Source organism: Dipodomys ordii, unplaced genomic scaffold (genome assembly GCF_000151885.1).
Source record: "Dipodomys ordii isolate 6190 unplaced genomic scaffold, Dord_2.0 Scaffold96, whole genome shotgun sequence".
NCBI lineage: Eukaryota > Metazoa > Chordata > Mammalia > Rodentia > Heteromyidae > Dipodomys > Dipodomys ordii.
In genome coordinates, this window is record NW_012267312.1 from 3,497,922 (window position 1) to 3,511,062 (window position 13,141).

The 13,141-nt window shown below is 35.9% G+C and overlaps 1 pseudogene; it reads left to right on the top strand.

Moving 5' to 3' along the window:
• Positions 1–11,647: 11,647 nt before the first annotated feature.
• On the top strand, positions 11,648–12,235 carry LOC105993448 (annotated as a pseudogene).
• The last annotated feature ends 906 nt before the right edge of the window (positions 12,236–13,141 follow it).

Below are 13,141 nucleotides of genomic sequence, written 5' to 3' on the forward strand. Positions count from 1 at the left end.
GTGTGTCCATGTGTGAATATTTTAAGAGGCTTCTAAGGAAGGTAATTCTTTCATTGGGAAAAAAGAGGATAAAATAAGGAAATTGCCCTATGAAAACTTCATGGTTGAAAGAGAGAAGCACAAAGAGAAACTGTGGTGCCTAAAAACCCACAAGAGTAAAAATAAGCAGTTTATCCAGCTTCTGAATTCATCTCTCACTTTGTGTGTGTGTGTGTGTGTGTGTGTGTTTATGCCAGTTCTTGAGCTCAAACCCAGGGCCTGTATGTGGTTTTTTTTTTTTTGTCAGTCATGGGACTTGAACTCTGGGTCTGGCACTGTCCCTGAGCTCTTCTGCTCAAGGAGAGTGCTCTACCACTTGAGCCGCAGTACCACTTCCGGTTTTTTTTGGTGGTTTATTGGAGATAAGAGTCTCACGGACATTCCTGCCTGGGCTGGCTTTAAACTGTGAACCTCAGCTCTCAGCCTCCTGAGTAGCTAGGATTACAGGTGTGAGCCACCAGTGCCTGGCTTCTCTGAGTGTCTTTTTGCTCAGGCTAGATAGACTTCTAAGGCTTGAACCATAGCTCTACTTTCCTTTTTGTTGTTAATTGCAGACAAGACTTTCATGGACTTTTGGGCTGGCTTTGAATTATGATTCTTAGCTCTCAGCCTCCTGAATATCTAGGATTACAGGCATGATCAACTAGAGCCTGGCTAGCTGTTACTGTTAACAAAGAAAATTTTGCCCAGTAAGGAAGCATGCTTTGTAAAACTATTTAAAAGTGTGTGACACAGGAGTCTTAAAGCACATTAAATCAATGTCATGGTTCACTAAAGTGCAGATGCACATTGGTAGTTTGAACAAATCTATTGTAGAAACAAAACAGAAACTACAAATGCAAATAGTTCAAATGTGTACAATTTTCTCAGATATCTGAGGAAAATGCAAGACTGCATTGAACAGCATTCCAAATTAAATTAAATTAAATTCTTAATAAGCCTTTGAGTTTGTGTGTGTGTATGTATGTGTAGAGTCAGAAATTAAAAATAAAACCGGAATATTTCTGTTTTATTAACATAAAAAATTTGGGCTGGGAAGGTGACTCAGTGGTAGAGCGCTTGCCTTGCATGCTTGAGGGCTTGGGTTCGATTACTCAGCACCACATAAGCAAAAAGAAAAAAGCCGGAAGTGGAGCTGTGGCTCAAGTGGTAGAGTGCTAGCCTTGAGCTGAAGAGCTGAGGGACAGTGCCCAGGCCCAGAGTTCAGACCCCATGACCGGACCCCCCCAAAAAATTAATAAATAAAATAAAATAAAATAATTTTAAAGATTAAATGATTTGAGGAACATTGGTAGAAAAAGAAAAAGACAAAATCATCTGAAATGAAAAGTAAATTATTAGCTGGACAAGCAGGAATATTTAAATGAAATATAAATTTCAAATATAAAAACACAGTAGACAATGTAACACAGCATCTAAAATTTTGCATAACCCATGTTAATCTATTTAAGAACTGTGAAAATTCCAATAAAAAAGAGCTTTATAAAAAAATCCAAAAAATACAAAAAAATGTCATTCATGGTCTTAAATATAATACTTTTTACCAAGATGTTACTAAATCAAATCCAGAAATATATACAAAAAATACAGCATATTCCAGGGGGGATTTATTTGAGAAGAATGAGGTTTATCAGTTGAATGTCAATGATTACCAGGGTGATAGATTAAATAACAATTCTATGATCTTAGAAAATAGATGCAGAAAAATATTTCACAATTAAATATAAAATAAGCCCTTTTAAACATTTTTGCTATGATAAAAATTCTCAGGAATGCATAAATAATAAAATAATGGACACTTAGAAGAACCTTATAGCCAACAATATAGTTAATAGTGAAATACAGAATGCTTTCCCTTCTATATGGGGAAATAGGCCATTATTTTTGTGTGTGTGCTGGTACTGGGGCTTGAATGCAGGGCTTGGGACCTGTCACCAAGATTTTGGACTGAAGGCCAGTGCTCCACCACTTCAGACACAACTCCACATCTGGCTTTTTGGTAGTTAATTGGAGTTAAGAGTCTCACAGACTGTTCTACTTGCCTCTATTCAAACCATGATCATCATATCTCAGCCTCCTGAGTAGCTACTATTACAGGACTGAGCCACCTATACCCTGCATTTGCTTACAACTTATTCAACATAAATTTGGAATCTCTGGCCAGTTCAGTTGGGCTAGCATATGATATAAATGGCCTACAAGTGAAAAGGAAAAATGTCATTTCTGTTTATACCAATAATTTATTAAAAATCATAAAGAATGTATAAATCACTTCTAGAAATAACTATCATGTGCAAAATGTTTGCACAAATGAAACTTTAAAACAGTATGCCATTTAAAAATTATTTTGGGAAGTGGCGCTGTAGCTCAAGTGGTAGAGTGCTCGCCTTGAGCTGAAGAGCTGAGGGACAGCGCCCAGGCCCAGAGTTCAAGCCCCACGACTGACAAAAAAAATTATTTTGAAGAAAATGAAATATTTGGACATAACTTTAATCTCTTAACTTAATGCACAGACTCTACACAATGCTGGAGAAAGAAATCAGGGGGAGGAACTGGACCGTGGACTGGAAGATACCACTGAAAAAAGATGTACATTCTCTCCAATTGATCTGTAGGTTTTACACAATTCCTCTCAAAATCAAGGTCTTTTGTGTCTGTAGGCATTTGTTCCTAAAAATAACCAAGAAGTAACTGTGAAAACACTATATGACTCACAAATTGAAAACAATGGCTAGTTTTCCGTGAGAAATGGTCAGTTATAGTCACATGATAATCATTGAATGATTAAATATTTTCTTAAAAGGAAGCACCTTCTGCTCACAATGCCAAAGCATGATTAAAATCTATATATCATTAATTGTGTTAGCAAGACAAACTTTAAAGACAAATGTAAGTGAAAGAACTTAGGTAAACAATCATTTGATCTGAATGAATTGTCTAGCTTTTTAAAGTAGCGTGCAAATAAGTCTTCTAAGACTGTGTTAAATTGTCATCATTCTGAAAGTAATTAGCAACTTTACCAAGTGATACTTTCCCACTGTGTCTTATTGTCTTCATAAGGCCAAAGATAATACCACAATTGCACCATTGTTGATAACAAATGGTGTCAAGCAGCGAATAGAAATCATAATTTGAGCACTGATTTTCTTATGAAACAAAATTCAACACTTATGTTTTGTTTTGTTTGGGCCAGAACTGGGGCTTTATCTCAGATCCTCACAATTTTGCTTTTTTTGCCACTTAGGGCTGAAACTGTGCCACCTGAACCACATCTCTAGTCCTTTTTTTTGAAGATTTTTGGTGTCTGATAACATTTGAGGACCACTGAGGTAGCACAAAATAGTAGAAGCGTTTGCATAGAGAAGGCCTGAATTACTGCTTGCATTATTATTAAAATATCATTTCAGTTCAGCTGAACAAATTATGAAATGAAGTTCAGTGCTAAGATTACAAACCCTCATGACTGGGCAACGATAGGTGCAGACATTACATAGATAGAAGTAGAAAAAATTCACTTGAAGAAAAAGGAAATAGTAATGGCCCTTTAAACATTATTAAAATATAGTATAATGAGAATATGTACTTACCAGAGAAAGAGACAGTCAATAATTGAAGCATAAAACAGAAAGAGTTTAAAGTCTGGCAAAGATTATCCAAGCATTTTCAAGGGACAAAACCATTTTGTCCCATAAACTTGAGTCTGCAGTCCCAGTAGTAAGGTTTTGGCTGGTATCTAAAACTGAAGCATGCCATCAGCTATTAACATAAAATTGTCTTTCCGTGTATTGATATTTTAACATTTATATTCTTAAGCATGCCTATGTATAGAGGACTACTCAGCTCATTTGTCTATACTAAATTGAACTAAAGTATCAACTTTTCTTCCAGATATCAGCTTTCAATTAATAAGAGGCCTAAATTCGTTAAATAAAAAAAAGAGGCCCAACCAAAATTTTTTCTCATTATCCTTTCAATTTATATACTTAGAACCTTTTTGGCTGTATCACCCCATACTCCATTAGCATACACGATTAATATGTGACAATAAAAATTGAATAAAACAAATTGGAAAGTAAAACAAAATGTGGGAAACTTGGGAACTGAATGTAGACCAAGGAAGAAGTGGAGCTCATGCTTAAAGTTGAAATGCAATGGCCAGGAAAGAATGAATGCTAAGCTCGGAATGCCATTGAATTTTTAAAAGGCCATTGAAATTAGTTCAGTAGGAATTTAAGACAAATAGAGGCACAAGAAAGTAATAGAGGAAACCTGGCACGGGTGGCTCGTACCTATAATCCTAGCAACTTGGGATGCTGAGATCTGAGAATTGTGGTTGGAAGCCAGCCCCACCTGGCAGGAAAGCCTGTGAGACCCTTATCTCCAATTAACTACCAAAAAAGCCAGAAAGAAGCTGTGGATCAAGTGGTAAAATGCTAGCCTTGAGCACAAAAGCTCATGGACATTGCCCAGGCCCTGAGTGCAAGTCCTAGGACTGGCACACACACATAATAAAAAGTAATAAAAGAGATCTAGATATGATTAAAATATATTTATGTGTGAAAAAGTCATGCTAAAGTTGCTTAAGGCAAATATAGGCAACATAAATACAGCAGAAATCTTCAGGGTGGAGAGTTTGTTGTATTTAATGTGGGATAAAGCCTAATTTGTGATATTAACTTTTTCAATTGTTAAACCTAGTTTTCCCAGGGTTCATTTGAACCAAAAGGAAAGACTATCTCAATGACTTTCATTGGTAGTGGTACAACCCCCAAGGGAATACTTAGAGAACATTGAGTAACATTTTTTTTGGTTGCCCGAATGATCGCAAAGCACTTTTGAGATTTAGGGGGGAAAATAATCTACAATGAACATGGACCATTCCCATTGAACAAAAGCTTCTCACAGTCTTTACACATGTTTCAATCATTTCTGTAGATATGCCTGCAGGTAAATGTCCAGTCCATGACTATTTGAACTTCATGTAAGTACCAACAAGGAAAGATCGTGCACAATGGCGACAAATTTGAAGAAATCACATAAGTTGTCATTTGAGGCTACAGCAATCACAACTAAATAACAACAGAGTACTGGGAGCTTTGAAACCAACCAATTCTCAGTCTCCAATCCCCAAATTCTGATATAATTGATTTGTGGTAAGGTATCCTGTATATTTAAACTCTGTAGGTAGCCAGGTTTAAGAACCACTGAGAAGCTGTATTACAGTTTCATGTGATTATTCCAAAAGCCTTTTGTGACAGAATAGAACTAATTTGATTACAGCATTGTTCAATATCTGGATACATTTAGGCTATGTGACAACTTTTTCCAACGCTTGTCTTTTCTTTTTTATTTCTGTATGCTCTTGCCCCTCCTTTTCTCTTCTTCCTTCTCCTCCTCATTCATTCTTATCTCTTCTCTTCCTCCCTCCCTCTGTACTAGCTTTCTTTCCTTTAATATTTGTTTGTTAAATGTTATTCTATTATTGGTAATATGCAAATTAAAATGCTAATACTGGGGAAATAAAACTTAATGTTCTATTCCTGAAACAATAGCAATCTAAATTTCTTAGAAGCAAAGATAATGAAACCAACTATACTGTGGAAAGCAATATTCTAAATTACTACATATGTTGAAACACTCCATCAAAAATACGCTCATCGCATTTTTGTCAAGAAAACTGTACTTTAATTTTCTGTGTCTTGTTATCTATATTACACAATCTGAGTAGAATCCTGGAAACCACTTGTATTTTTCTCTTCAGTTTACAAAGATTCTTGAGAAAGAAGGAAATGTCTCATAAATCAGAAAGGAAAACTTTTAATGTTTCCCCAGTAAAATAAACAATTAGCAAATGAACAGTCTTTATGATATTGTGTATAATGTTATGAGACATAGCAAAAACATAAAACATTTAAAAGATCTAAAATACTCTTTGAGTGTTATGATTTCTTTGCTGATTACACCAATTAGAGCTAATAGAATATTCATTACTTTATAAATAAACCAAACTACAGCTCTATAGAGCCCTAACATGAAAAAAAAAACATTCTAGGAAAGCCACTGCCAATCTATTAATGTAAACCATCCTGTTTTAAGCTGTTGACTACTTTTAAGTGAACCTATCAGCAATTAAAATATATCCAAATCTACTTTTTTAAATTTTTTATTGTGAAAATACCGTACAGAGGGGTTACAATTACATGGGCAAGGTAATGAGTACATGTGTCTTTACCATATATAAGTAATTTTCCACCTAAAAGACATTTGGTATAACTGCAATGAGAATCAACACTTGTAGCCAGAATTCACTAACCAATCCTGACACAGGGGAATTCCACACACTTTTTAATGGTTCTGGAAAAGCATCTAAAATAATTTTAAGTTCCATGTGGCCTCTGAGAAAGAATGGCAGAAGATTAGCCCTGGATTGAGAAAAATGGATGTTTCTAATTCTGTGTGTGTGTGTGTGTGTGTGTTTGTGCATAGCTAAATGACAAAATGGAAATTTCTGTACAGAAAATATGAACCAGAGAAGTGGTATTGCTGAAGAATTAGAACACTGATAGAATGCAATCCATTCATTTTCTCCTTTGCAGCCATCATGCTTGTTTCTGTAGTCATACAACCTTCTGATATTTCCATCCTTAATCATTTCTAACTCAATCACTCTTCATGGAGTCACTTTGTTGCAATATTCCTGTAAGTAGTCACCAGTGTGGTAAAACTCTCAGTCTTCAGGATGAATCTGTCAAAGGATGAGGTTGTAAATGGCTACAGAAATTTACAGAATATGTAAAAATTAGCCTTTATTTAATATCAGCATTGTGTTTTAAAACAAACAATTTGACATGATGGCTTTCCTCCAAAAACAAGGTATAATTAATTATATTAAAAAATTTTAAATCCAAACAAGTTTGAGAATGTTTTCCTCAACAATATATTGTAGAGGATAATTATACAAGTCAGTGCTAGGAATTGAATTAAATTTGGAGGCAGGTACTGACTGATGGGTGAAAGGCTCTGAAAAGACATTTGTATGGTTTCTTTTGTTAATGCTTTGTATTGTTCTTCTATCTCTCAGGGATTCCGCACATTTTAGTCCCCATTTGAACATGTAGCAGCTTTATGAGAACAATCTATTAAACTATGTGAATTGTTTCTTGTCTTTCCTGGTGATTATCTGAGAAAAGATCAGAGTTAAGAACCTTTCTATAAAATACTCAATATATAAATTAAGAATTTGAAAAAAAATGATGAGGAGCTGAGGGAAAAAAATAAATGGCACTCACTCCTTCACTCCCTAGGATGGCTCTGACCTTCAGAAATATTTCACTGTAGGAAGATGAAGGAAGTGGATGAGGGTAGAAAGAGGTAGCCGCTTTTGTGATAAACAAGAAGGCTTTGACATGAAAAAGACATTGTTGCCGTGGATTCTAATATTATTTTATTCTACTGGTGCCTCTTCAAGGCTATATTTTCTTAAATAATATTAGAAATTCTGTATCATTCATTTTAGATTGGTTGAGAATTAAAGAATTTAAAGAGAAAAGCTATAACAAAAATTTACATCAGAGAACAATAACTATCATCTTGTTTTCTCAGCTGGCTTTTTAGACACTGAGTGAAATAAGAATAGTTCTTGGAATAGACATAGTATTGAGAACGTTGTTTACTGTGTGCTGCATACCATTACCTTGGGCTAAGTATGAACACTTGCAATCAGCAGTCTCAACAAGTAAGTATGAACCATGGAGCCTATGTTTCTTTGGGTCTGGCTTACTTCACTTAATGTTATTTTTTTCTGAGTTTTTCCATTTCCTTACAAATGGGGCGATGCCATTTTTTTTATGGAAGCATAGAATTCCATTGTGTATATATACCACATTTTCTTGATCCATTCATCTACAGAGGGGCATCTGGGTTTGTTCCATATCTTAATTATGATAAATAATGTTGCAATGAATATAGTTGTGCTGGTAGCTTTAGTGTGACCTTGTTTGTGATCATTTGGGTAAGTGCCCAGGAGTGGGATTGTTGGATCATAGGCTCCATGGTTTCCCTCATTTGTCTTAATTAGTATATGTCTAGGATAGTTCTCAATACCTATGTACATATGACCATATAAAATGATGCTAATTGAAATGAACTCTAAGATATTAAAACAAGTGGGCTTTTTAATGTGTTGTGTGAAGATTTTTCCATCCCTTTGGATTATCCCCTATGTCACTGTTTTTGATTTTGGTACCCTGTGTCTTGAATATTCATTTATCTGATTTGGGGAAAAGAAAGAAATGACAAAATGGTGAGACCAAGGACAAAGGGTGAACCAATGTAACAGTGATACTCACAAGACACTATGTTGGAAATTAACTTGCTGAGGAGGGGAGTCAGGGGAGAGGGGATAACCCTGTTCAACAATAAATGTTCTCATTACTTTTCTTATGTAACTGTAACCCCTCTATACATCAGCTTTACTATAAAATTAAATTAAATTTAAAAAGTTAAATAAAGTAAGAATGTTTGACAAATCTATCTCACATGATAGTTGTGATTTGTACATGAGATAGTGTGAAGGGGGGAGCCAATGCAACAGTGACATACACTGACAATATGTTGGAAATGATCTGTACAACTTGTAGGGGGGTAGGAGGGAGGGAAAGTAGGAGAAAAATGAGGGAAGGGCTAGCAAGTCAGACAAGAAATGTACTTACTTCCTTACTAATATAACTGTATCCCCTCTGTACATCACCATGACAATTAAAAAAAGAAAAAAAGGGGCTGGGAAGTGGCTCAGTGGTAGAGCGCTTGCCTTGCATGCCTGAGGCCCTGGGTTCGATTCCTCAGCACCACATAAGCAAAAAAAAAAAGCCGGAAGTGGCGCTGTGGCTCAAGTGGTAGAGCACTAGCCTTGAGCTGAAGAGCTGAGGGACAGCGCTCAGGCCCAGAGTTCAGGCCCCACAAAAAAGAAAAAAAGAAAGAAAGAAAAAAAGAAAGCAGTTGTACAAGTTAAAACATTACATAAATGTCCATTCCCACTAAAATTAAAAGTTGCTTTCCAGCAAGACAAAGAGTTGACCAGGACACCAATATATTCATTCTAGAAAAAGAAAGAGAAAATTTACTTTAGACACAAATAGGTTTTTTTTTAATCTTTTCAAGGGCAAAAAGATGTCTTGTTTTGCATATTGTAATCATTCTCTGCTAATCCTAAATTTACATTATGTCACAGAAACTGTACCCTAAATTCTATAACTTACAGTCTAAACAACTGAATGACAGTCTTTCATCCTTGATCTTCTAATACTGTCAGTACAATGTAATTGATACCTAGCACTTCAAATTATATCTGAATGAGTAAGTAATATCAGTAGTCACTGCCATTATATTATGTACATGATGGTGATGATAATGATGATTATGATGATGATGATGATGATTTGTGAAAATGCCTAAAAAACAAAAATAAAGCAGGGTCAAAACATACTTTAAAGGGACTTTCTGCTTAAGCATTGGCCTTCAGGTAAGAACATATTCAAATCAGACCCAAACATAGATGTTTACTTAATTTTTATAGACCCACAGGAAAGAAATTATGAAAATATAAATATGTATTTTTCTTTCATAAATAATTCTAAAGAGAAAATAAGTATAATTTTCAACCAAAATGATAAGAAAATAATGAGGACATAGATACCACTCTAGTTAAAAATTTTGTAAATATTTGGTAGGCATATTTCTTTCTAGAAGAAACTAGAAAGGGTGCTTTCAAGAAGGGGAGAATTAGAGAAGGATTATTTGAAGGATAAAATGTTTGATAGAAAAAAGGGAGGGAAAGGATTATTATCATACCAGAATAAGAGTCTAACACAGGTTTGGATACACATATCTAGAATTTTCTACTTTCCATCTTTTTATTCACATCATCTTGTGATTTAAAGATTCTTAAAGGAGAGTATATATCCTCCGTAGGAGTGGGGGCATACAATAATCTAAGCATGACAGCCAGTTCTTTTTTGCCTAGGCTGAGCTCACCCATGCTGGTAATGCCATTTCTATTCAATTAATTAACTTGGTTATGTCTGTGTTATATTCATATGTTCAGATATATGCATCTCTGGCTAAGCTCTGAACTTATAAACAAAAGAGTGTGTGCTCTGAACTTGTAGACAAGAGAATGTGTTTTATTCTGTTACATCTCTGACTGTAGCACAACCTTCTATATCTGGGCTACATCTAAAAATTTCCTGGGGAAAATCCTAGAAATAAGATATACCTATGAGGTAGAATGAAGAGATTGAAGGTCATTCAATAGAGAACAATGAAACAATGGAAAGGAAGGCAGAATTCAGAGTGAAGGCTACAGAGAATCAGGATGGCAGAGGTGAGGTTGTGTATCCTGTCAGGAAGAGGTACAGGCAGACAATAGGCCCCACAACTAGCAATGGTAACTTAGATTAAGTAGGCAAGGGGTTTCTTCCAGAAGATAACTTCCCTAGAAGCTATCATTTTCCCTTCATTGATTAATGTGTATTTTGTGGGGAGTTTTGAAACTAAGTAAGCATCCTATTACTGAGAATATTTTCACTTATTAATTTTAGTATCCACTGATGAGTTCCTGGTGTTTTCCAAATTGAATTTTTTATTTTTTATCATTTCTTTTCCATTTGTTACTTGGAATTACACTGCATGGGAGAGTTTACCCTCTCACTTATTTATTTATTATTTACAAAGATCTACTTTTAGAAAAAGTGAGAAAGTAGAATACATCACAATTAATAATGCTAAGTAATAGCTTACTTTCTGAGGTTCTACATACACAGAATATATGTGCTGTGTGTGTGTGTGTGTGTGTGTGTGTGTGTGTGTGTGTGCCAGTACTGACATTTGAACCTTTACCTGATTTCTATCCCTTAGTTTTTTAGCTCAAGGCTAGTGCTTTATCATTTGATGCCACAGTTTCACTTCCAGCTTTTTGGTGGTTAATTGGTAAAAGTCTCATGGACTTTCCTGCTCAGGCTGGCTCTGAACCATGATCCTTAGATCTCAGTTTCCTGAATATGATTACAGGTGAGAGCCACTAGTGCCAGGCTCCATTTATATATGAAGACACATGACAAAGAAGAAATCAAAGCTGCAGGTGTGACATACCCAAAAGGAATTACAACTTACAATGCCAAACCCTTCTTGTTGACATCATGAAACAGGAGAGAGGTAACCCATCTATTACATCACAATACAGGAAAATGAGAATGAAAAAAGCCTTTATAAAAAGAAATTAAATTCTTCCTTGAGCTAATTTTTGTTTAATATTTGAAATAATTAATGATAGTCTAGCTCTTTCTTCCAAAGACACTTGTATCCTAAAAGTATGAGTAGCCATATTCTAAAAATATGCATTCATTATAAAAATCATACTTTAAACAGATGGGTAAAGATATTAAACAGTCTCCACATTGAAATGAACTACCTTAGCTTTACTAAAAGTAGTGTCAGCCTTTGGTTCATCCTCATTGCACAGACAGCCATATATTCTCATGAAGGGTCAGCTGCATCCCTGAGATATAGCCTCTGAGTGATTGGATTTGGCCATCATGTTTGATGCCTGGTCACTAGGGCTTCTTTCAACTCAGGTAAAGTGGATATTGTTACCATCATAACCCAATCATTGACTTCAACCACATGTTGTACATGTTTCAGATTGATTCCACCCGTGGCAAGTTCAATGGTAAGGTCAAAATTGAGAACAGGAAGCTTATTGTCAATGGAAAGGTCATACACATCTTCCATTAGTAAGATCCCACAAACATCACATGGGGTGATGCTGGGGCTGAGTACATGGTGGAGAACATAGATGTCTTCATCACTATAGAGAAGGTTGGATCTAACTTGAAGGATGGAGCCAAAAGTATATTCATCTCTTCCCCTTCTCCTGATGCCCCCATGTTTGTCATGGATGTCAACCCTGAGAAGTATGACAACTCCTATAAAGGAGTTTAAAGTGTCTATAAAATGTCATGATTGTCAGCAATGCCTTCTGTACTACCAATTGCTTAGCATCCCTCCCCTCCCCCAGCCAAGTTCATCCATAGTAACTTTGGCATTGTGGAGGGCTACAGTCCATACTCTCACCATCACCCAGAAGATGGTGGACCACCCCTTTGGGAAATAGTGGCATGATGGCAGCAGGACTGCTTAGTATGTCATTTGTAGGCACAGTTTTCTCCAAGTTAAATGGGAAGCTCACTGACAAGGCCTTCCATGTCCCTACAGCAACCTGTCTGTGGTGGATCTGACCTGCCACCTAGAGAAAGCTGTTAAATATGACAAAATTCATGTAATTGTAACTCCTCTGTACGGTATTCTCACAATAAAAAAAGAAAAGAAAAGAAGGTGAGTAATCAGGTGTCTGAAGGTGCCCTAAAGGGCATCCTGGCTGTCTCAAAGACCAGCTTGTCTCCTGCAAGTTTAACAGCTGACCACCACTCTTTTACCTTTGACATAGGTGGGCTGGCATTCCTTTCAATGGCTACATTTTCAAACTCACTTCCTAGTTTGACAATGAATTTTGCTACAGTAACAGGATGATGGACAATATGGCCACCTGGTCTCCAAAGAATAAGCACCCCTGTACTATCCACCCCAGGAAGAATACAAGAGAGAGAGAGAAAGAGAGAGACACACAGTCCTCAATTGCTGGGGAATCCCTGCTCCTATTCAGCCCCTCAACACACTGAGAAGCTCTTCTCACAATCTCCATCCCAAACACCCGAAGAAGTGGAGGGACTTAGAGTTCTACTTTGTGGCCATACTATCAGTCAAAGTTCTCTATACAGAGCCAAAAATAGAAAACTCTTATTATGAAGATGTCATTCTTGCTTAATAAAGAAATAAACCATATATTTTCTTATGGTAAAATTACAATACAGAAAATTTTACTCTGTGATTGATTATTTTCCTGCCCTACAAGGGCTGCAAAAGCATGAGAATATTTTCCTGGCAAGACCACAAAATTCATTCAAAGAATTTTGCTATTGTGTAATTTTCCCAAAGAGACTACTAGTCTTTTTCAAAGTATGTCTTCAGGTATCAAAACAACTAATTG